This window comes from Sinocyclocheilus grahami, unplaced genomic scaffold (assembly GCF_001515645.1).
Source record: "Sinocyclocheilus grahami isolate Dianchi unplaced genomic scaffold, SAMN03320097.WGS_v1.1 scaffold346.1, whole genome shotgun sequence".
Classification (NCBI taxonomy): Eukaryota; Metazoa; Chordata; class Actinopteri; order Cypriniformes; family Cyprinidae; genus Sinocyclocheilus; species Sinocyclocheilus grahami.
Genome location: NW_015505525.1, coordinates 2,092,124 through 2,098,302, shown reverse-complemented (window position 1 = coordinate 2,098,302; position 6,179 = coordinate 2,092,124). Strand labels below are relative to the sequence as shown.

The 6,179-nt window shown below is 35.9% G+C and overlaps 1 protein-coding gene across 1 annotated transcript in view; it reads right to left on the bottom strand.

The window, feature by feature from the left end:
* Positions 1–185, bottom strand: part of ube2kb (ubiquitin-conjugating enzyme E2Kb (UBC1 homolog, yeast)) — a 9,495-nt gene extending 9,310 nt beyond the window's left edge. The window contains exon 1 of the mRNA XM_016229057.1: positions 1–185. This exon is cut by the window's left edge and continues 208 nt beyond it. The gene's annotated coding sequence lies outside the window, so the exon portion shown is untranslated.
* Positions 186–6,179: the final 5,994 nt, after the last annotated feature.

The window sequence follows — 6,179 nt, the reverse complement described above, 5'->3', positions numbered from 1 at the left end:
TCTCTCTCTCTCTCTCTCTCTCTCTCTCTCTCTCTCTCTCCAGTACAAACACTGGCGAGCACAATGAGAGTCTGGAAAACTCAAACACTACACTAGAACACTGCGTTTGTCCTCTTTGTTGAAGCAGGTCGTGATATTACGCAGCAGAAAAGCAGAGCTCTTGACAGATCCAGAATGCATATGGCGTGGTGCTGTCACATGATATCGTGCTTCTACAGCTTGGGTACATATGTTTCACTCCCACGTCCAAATCACATACGTCCAAGTGTCCATCCTCACCTCTGCACTGTTTTTGCTAAGATGTTAGGCCTATAATATTTGTAATTAACAAGTAAATAGGCATAAACGAATTATATGAAATACAAATTAAATTTTTAGAATATAACCCACAATGTACAATTATCTGTTTAATTACACAACCATTGAAAAAGTTGATTTTATTTTATTTATTTATTTACTTGAAATTACGATTTTTATTCTGCAATAATTAATTAAATTGAAAAGTGATTGCCAACTTTTCATCAAAGAATCCTGGGGGGAAATGCATCACGGTTTCAACAACAACATTGAGCATCGCAGCTGTTTTCAGCATTGATAATAGTAAGTATTGTTTATTGAGCACCAAAATAGCATATTCGAATTTCTGAAACATATTATTAGATTTCAGAAGAATCATGTGACACTGAAAACTGGAGTAATGGCTGCTGAACATGTTTTTGTCATCACAGGAACTAATTATAATATATATAATAAAACACAGTGTAGCTTGGTGACCATAAAACCTTCCAATAACATTAAAGGGGTCATATGATGCTTTATTTTGTGTATTTGGTGAAACAGAATATGTTGACATGCTTTAATGTTCAAAAAACACATTATTTTTCAAATACTGTACATTATTGTAGGTCCTCTATGCCCCGCCTCTCTCAAAAGCTTTGTTTTCTCCAAAGTACCTCCTTCCGACAAGCGCAGTCTGCTCTGATTGGCCAGCTGACCCAGTGCATTGTGATTGGCTGAACACCGCAAGCACTCGCCCGGAAATGTAACGCCCCTTACCATAATCGCGAGCTTCATCTTTCAAAATAAATGTAAAGACAGAGCCCGAGTCGCGTGCAGTACACAAGCCACGGTTAAGACAGCTGACTCCACTGTGATGTGACCCTGTCTCTCACTCTCTCGCTCGCGCACACACACACACACAGATTGTCATAGCAAAGTCAGAATGACCTCCTCTCCTAGGTTCACGAAACGGTCGTCCATAAAATGCATTGCTGTTCTGTTGTAAGTAATCTTAAAGATTCCTAAATGCATCTACTTTCGGAAGGCCAAATAAAGTGCTTTTGCTTTCGCCTAGAAACACACAGCGTCTCCCTTCAACACTAACTGCGGTTACTGAAACCACGCCTTCTTTCTTTGCGTGAACATTTGGGCGGCATTATGCAAATATTTCCACATAGTGAGGTAGATATGTGGGGGCGTGTTAGAATGAGCCGTTTTAGGGGGGCGTGGCAGAGTCTTAACTTTGATAAAGAATATATTTTTGGTTTTGAGACTTTAGTCTTTGCGACTTCAGGGATCTTATCTATGCACAATCAGCTTGTAACACTCCAAAGAGAAAGGAACACTTGAAATCGCATCATATGACCCCTTTAAAAAAATCTTTCTTACCAACCCCAAATGTTTAAACAGTAGTGCACATAATGGATTATATTTTTATATTTTATATATACACTCTGGCTGAAACCATATAAGTGTCTTCCCTGTATCTATCGTGGATTTTATTTTGACATCCAAAATCAAAAACTTATTCTAAGCAAGAAGAATTCTCACTTAACATGAATATTTGTGTTGATTTGTATATGACACCTATATTATACTTTGCTTTAAAAGCATATCATGTTTATATTTGTGAATGTTTTAACAGGTGAAGAAGACTGTAATTGCCCCTCTATAATAAAACCATAGAATGGTAATAAGACACTGGATTGTATGTACAACATAAATGTTTCTTAGGAATTATTATTAATTAGCATCCAAAGGCCAGTATTACTCTTACTCTTAATACTTTTTATACAAATTTCTGCCAAACATACTGCATTTTGAGAGATTAAGCTCATTTTGAAATGACTGGTTTTAAAGTAAATAGTTATTGTTTGCAAAGCATTTTAGAAAAAATATTCATAATATTTTCATCATGGATTTGGTCTGTCAAACAATGCATTACAAGAGGGAGAGTTGTATAGCAGTTTCCAGAAAGCATTATACAATAAATCTCAGTCTAATAAAACAAACTTGTCTTGGTAAAAAAAAAAAAGAAGCAGCCTGCCAGAACTGTCTGGAGTGCAGGCACATGAACCTATAAGACTAGTCTATAATTGTATAGGTCCTTCTCTCTATTGCTCAATCACTTATTCACTCTCTCACTTTAATCATCCACTCATGAACCAAGATATCGCTCATCTAAGTAACAAGTAAGCTCTCTCGGGTTATGAAAAGCAGACAGTAAAAACTGTTTTGATGCAATGCACATTAAAAGTAGTTGCATGCATGTAGCATTATATGTATTTTTCTTTTTTTAAATAATAATAATAATAACATGTCAATATTATAAGACATGTCATTTGTTGTTCTGATGTGTTGGGGTGACATTAAAGTAAATAGCAAGTGCAAATTCACTCTACAAAATTAAGTAGTTTGCCATTGCATGATCCCACTGTATACCAAAAGAGTTTTAATTTGTATTTAAAGGGGAAATTTAGTATGAATTTGTCATAATCCAAGCACATTTAGCAAGTCACAAATAACTCACAAGAACTACGTTTTCTTTCAGTTTTTACAAAATGCAACATTTTCTTTGGGATGTTAGATGCATTTAGGACATATACACACACTTTCTGATTCCCCCAAAGCTTTCCTTTCCCTTCCACAGAATGCAGTTCAATAGAAATGATTTATTTGCAATCAGCCATGATTCATTTTCAATATTTTTTCAGTATTCAGCTGGTTATGTGACCTTGTCAATGTGGCTTCCATAAAGTGGCGTCACACCATGTAAAATAAAGCATCTTTTATTAAATAAGAACATTATTTTCCTGGATATGCACATTTAATATCTCAATTGAAGGCATAATACTACTATAAATATTACAATAATAGACAGTAATATAATTGCTAAACTGTAAAAAAATGTTTAAATAATAATTCAACACATTTAAAATATCTAAAAACATTTAAAATATACAGTATATAATCGGTGTCACTTCAGATTATATTCTGTATTGATTCAGTGAACGTTTGCAAGCTGTTGTTTCTAACACAATTATGTATTTGCAGCAAAGCAGAATTACAAGTATTTCTGATGCCACCATTGCCTTGTGGTTGGGGGAATAGGACCAGAAATTCAGAAATGATGCACACAAATAGACTATTTACTCTTATTGTCACTACATAAGCCATGATTATTGGCGGGTGTTCACTGTTAATACAACATGATTTCAATAATTTCATCCTAAATTCTGGTAAGATTCAATAGGCTACCGAGATGAGCCTTCATTTCATGTTAGTGTAGCCTTCATTATTTTTAATGTGCACAACCCTTTGCAGTTTTAGATGGGGCTGAGTGACGATGATGAGCTTGCATTTTCTTAGATTAAGAGCACACAGACACACTTCATTCACACAGACACACTCCTGTGACTAGCAGTGGTGTGAACTGCAAATATACATTTCATTATTTACACTCAGCCAGCAAAATGCCTATATCCAATGAATAGATGGTACGCTTTGCGAACGATGAGCAATGTAACGCCATTTCAGTGTTTACCAAAACATGCGACATTTCACGTCCTGTAGCGACGTGGCTCTCATCTGTTAGTTCCACCACATCAATGCACCGATCCTACTATGGCAAAGGCTTCCCTTCTGTATATTAATATATTAGGTGCTATGTTCGTCCAGTTCGCCTTGCTGATTGGCTGAAATGTAGACGTTGACGCGATGGAGACTTACCTCATGAATAATAATTAGGCTGCGCAATTGGACGCCTCAGGACAGATACAAGTCAACGCCAGCGCAAGCTCTTTACCATTCATGAACCGAGCCTTCGCTATAGTAGCATTCCTACTTTTTGCTTCCCTGATCCTTATCAAAACACAGACGGAACATCAGCCGGAGCTGGGGCCCATTGCCAAACACCAGTGTGCACAAGGGAGCATTTGCACTGGATTTGGCCTGAGCTGGCGGAGACTCTCAGGGGTCAATATTCACATTTCGGTCCTCCTGGTTTGAAGCGAATGGTTTGAAATCTCTTCGAGCGAGTTGTCGAAGTCATCGGTAAGACATCTGTCTATCCAAATCTGCTTTGTTTCGCACTTGGGTAAAAATCTTATTCATGTATTTGTTTTGTTTTTTAAAATGCTGTCTCTATTAGGCTAAAACATTTACACTGCTTTACCGAGTAAATAAACACTGAAGACGCTAATATCCCAAATAACACTGCAAAATGCTTTAAGCAAGAATAGCCTATTTTCGGCATCTCGCGATGGGAAAACATTACTTTTTATTCTTTGCTTATTGTATAGACTATTACTTAATATACATGTTGTGTGTTTATGAGTGGGTTTTTAGTGTTCAAATAGACATGTTTTTGAAGTCAGCCGGTTGAGTCGAAGAGGAAGCAAACAAAACAGAACCAAGTTACGAAAAAAACCTAGCCAGCTGATAGAACAAGACATTTGCATTAAAGGTCTATCAAGCGTTCGCATTATTTAGTGGGAAATTGGTGTGGTAATTCACTGTTTGTGAGTAAACTTCCTTGTTCCAGCAAACCTGGGTATCCTTTCATTTGTTTACAGTTTCCGAGATTCAGTCATGCCTAAAATGCTAAATACTTTCAGTTATTTAAACACACGGAACAAAACCGTGCAGTTTTGAAAGCATTCGGCTACTTTACAGGGCTCTTCAGTGCGGCCATTGAAAACTACTGCGTGCGACTATAAACGGTTTTTTAGGAGCACCATTGCGACTGACCAGATCATCATCATACTTGTGATTGTTATCGCTGAGGGGTGCTTCAAATGTTTCTACGTGTTTTTGCAGCGTTGAGTAGCCTAATGCACCACAGACATATCTCATGAATCTTTTCATAAGCAAAGTGAGAGATTCATTGTGCAGTGTTGAGTGCTTCGTTGATTATAAATGTGAGATCGAGATGAACTAAGATGAGTTTGTAAATGTGATACTGATTTAATACAATTCAATAAACAAGAAGTTCATATTAAGTGACTTACATTGTCTGACTATAACACTATGGTCTGATTTTGTTCTATTTCGTCGTTGAAAATAGTTTAAAACAAAGTCACAGCTCAGCCGCTGCATAGAGCGGTGTTTTTAATGAATCTAGTGAGTCAGTGATTCATGATTACCCATTCATAAAGACAGTCACTTGATTCATTCCTGAATGAATCAGCCGTTCGAATTACATTTGACCTTATTTGTGTAGTTGTGTTTTATATTTAATCTGTATCTATCTGTATTTATGTTCTAGTGTTATCTGTATGCACCAAGGGTCTGAGAGTAACGCAATTTCAATTCTCTGTGTGTATGTGCTGTACATGTGGAAGAATTGACAATAAAGCAGACTTGAACTTGAATGAATCAATTGAATGAATGATTCAGTGATAAATATCAGGGACTTACCGCCACCTGCTGGCAGTTTGTTTCATTTTAAAAGTATCTTTTCAGTTATTTAAATAATGTAATATTTCTATATTCAGAATTTTATATTTAAAACATTAATATCATCATGGATTTATGGATTGAATTGCACTCATTCCACTTCTGAGCCTCATTAAATGTCTCAAAGTACACCAGGCCACTTTTGTGTTCTTCTGTGCCACCTCTACAAATTAATTTGGTTAATACTGATTTCATTTGATTGGTAACTTATATTTCTTATTCTACTTGTTCTTATTCTGTCGTTTTAATTACTACTACTTTAATTTTATTTTTAAAAAGCTTATAAAATATATATATTTTTAAGAATTTGACAAAAGATGACATACTTTTAATAAAGTTAGAGGAGTCAAATATCGCCTCGTAATGGGAAGGCTACTTTTTGATAACATTTTGGATAATTGTTTAGAAGGTGCTCCTAAAATTTTGAACGTGCTCCTAAATTT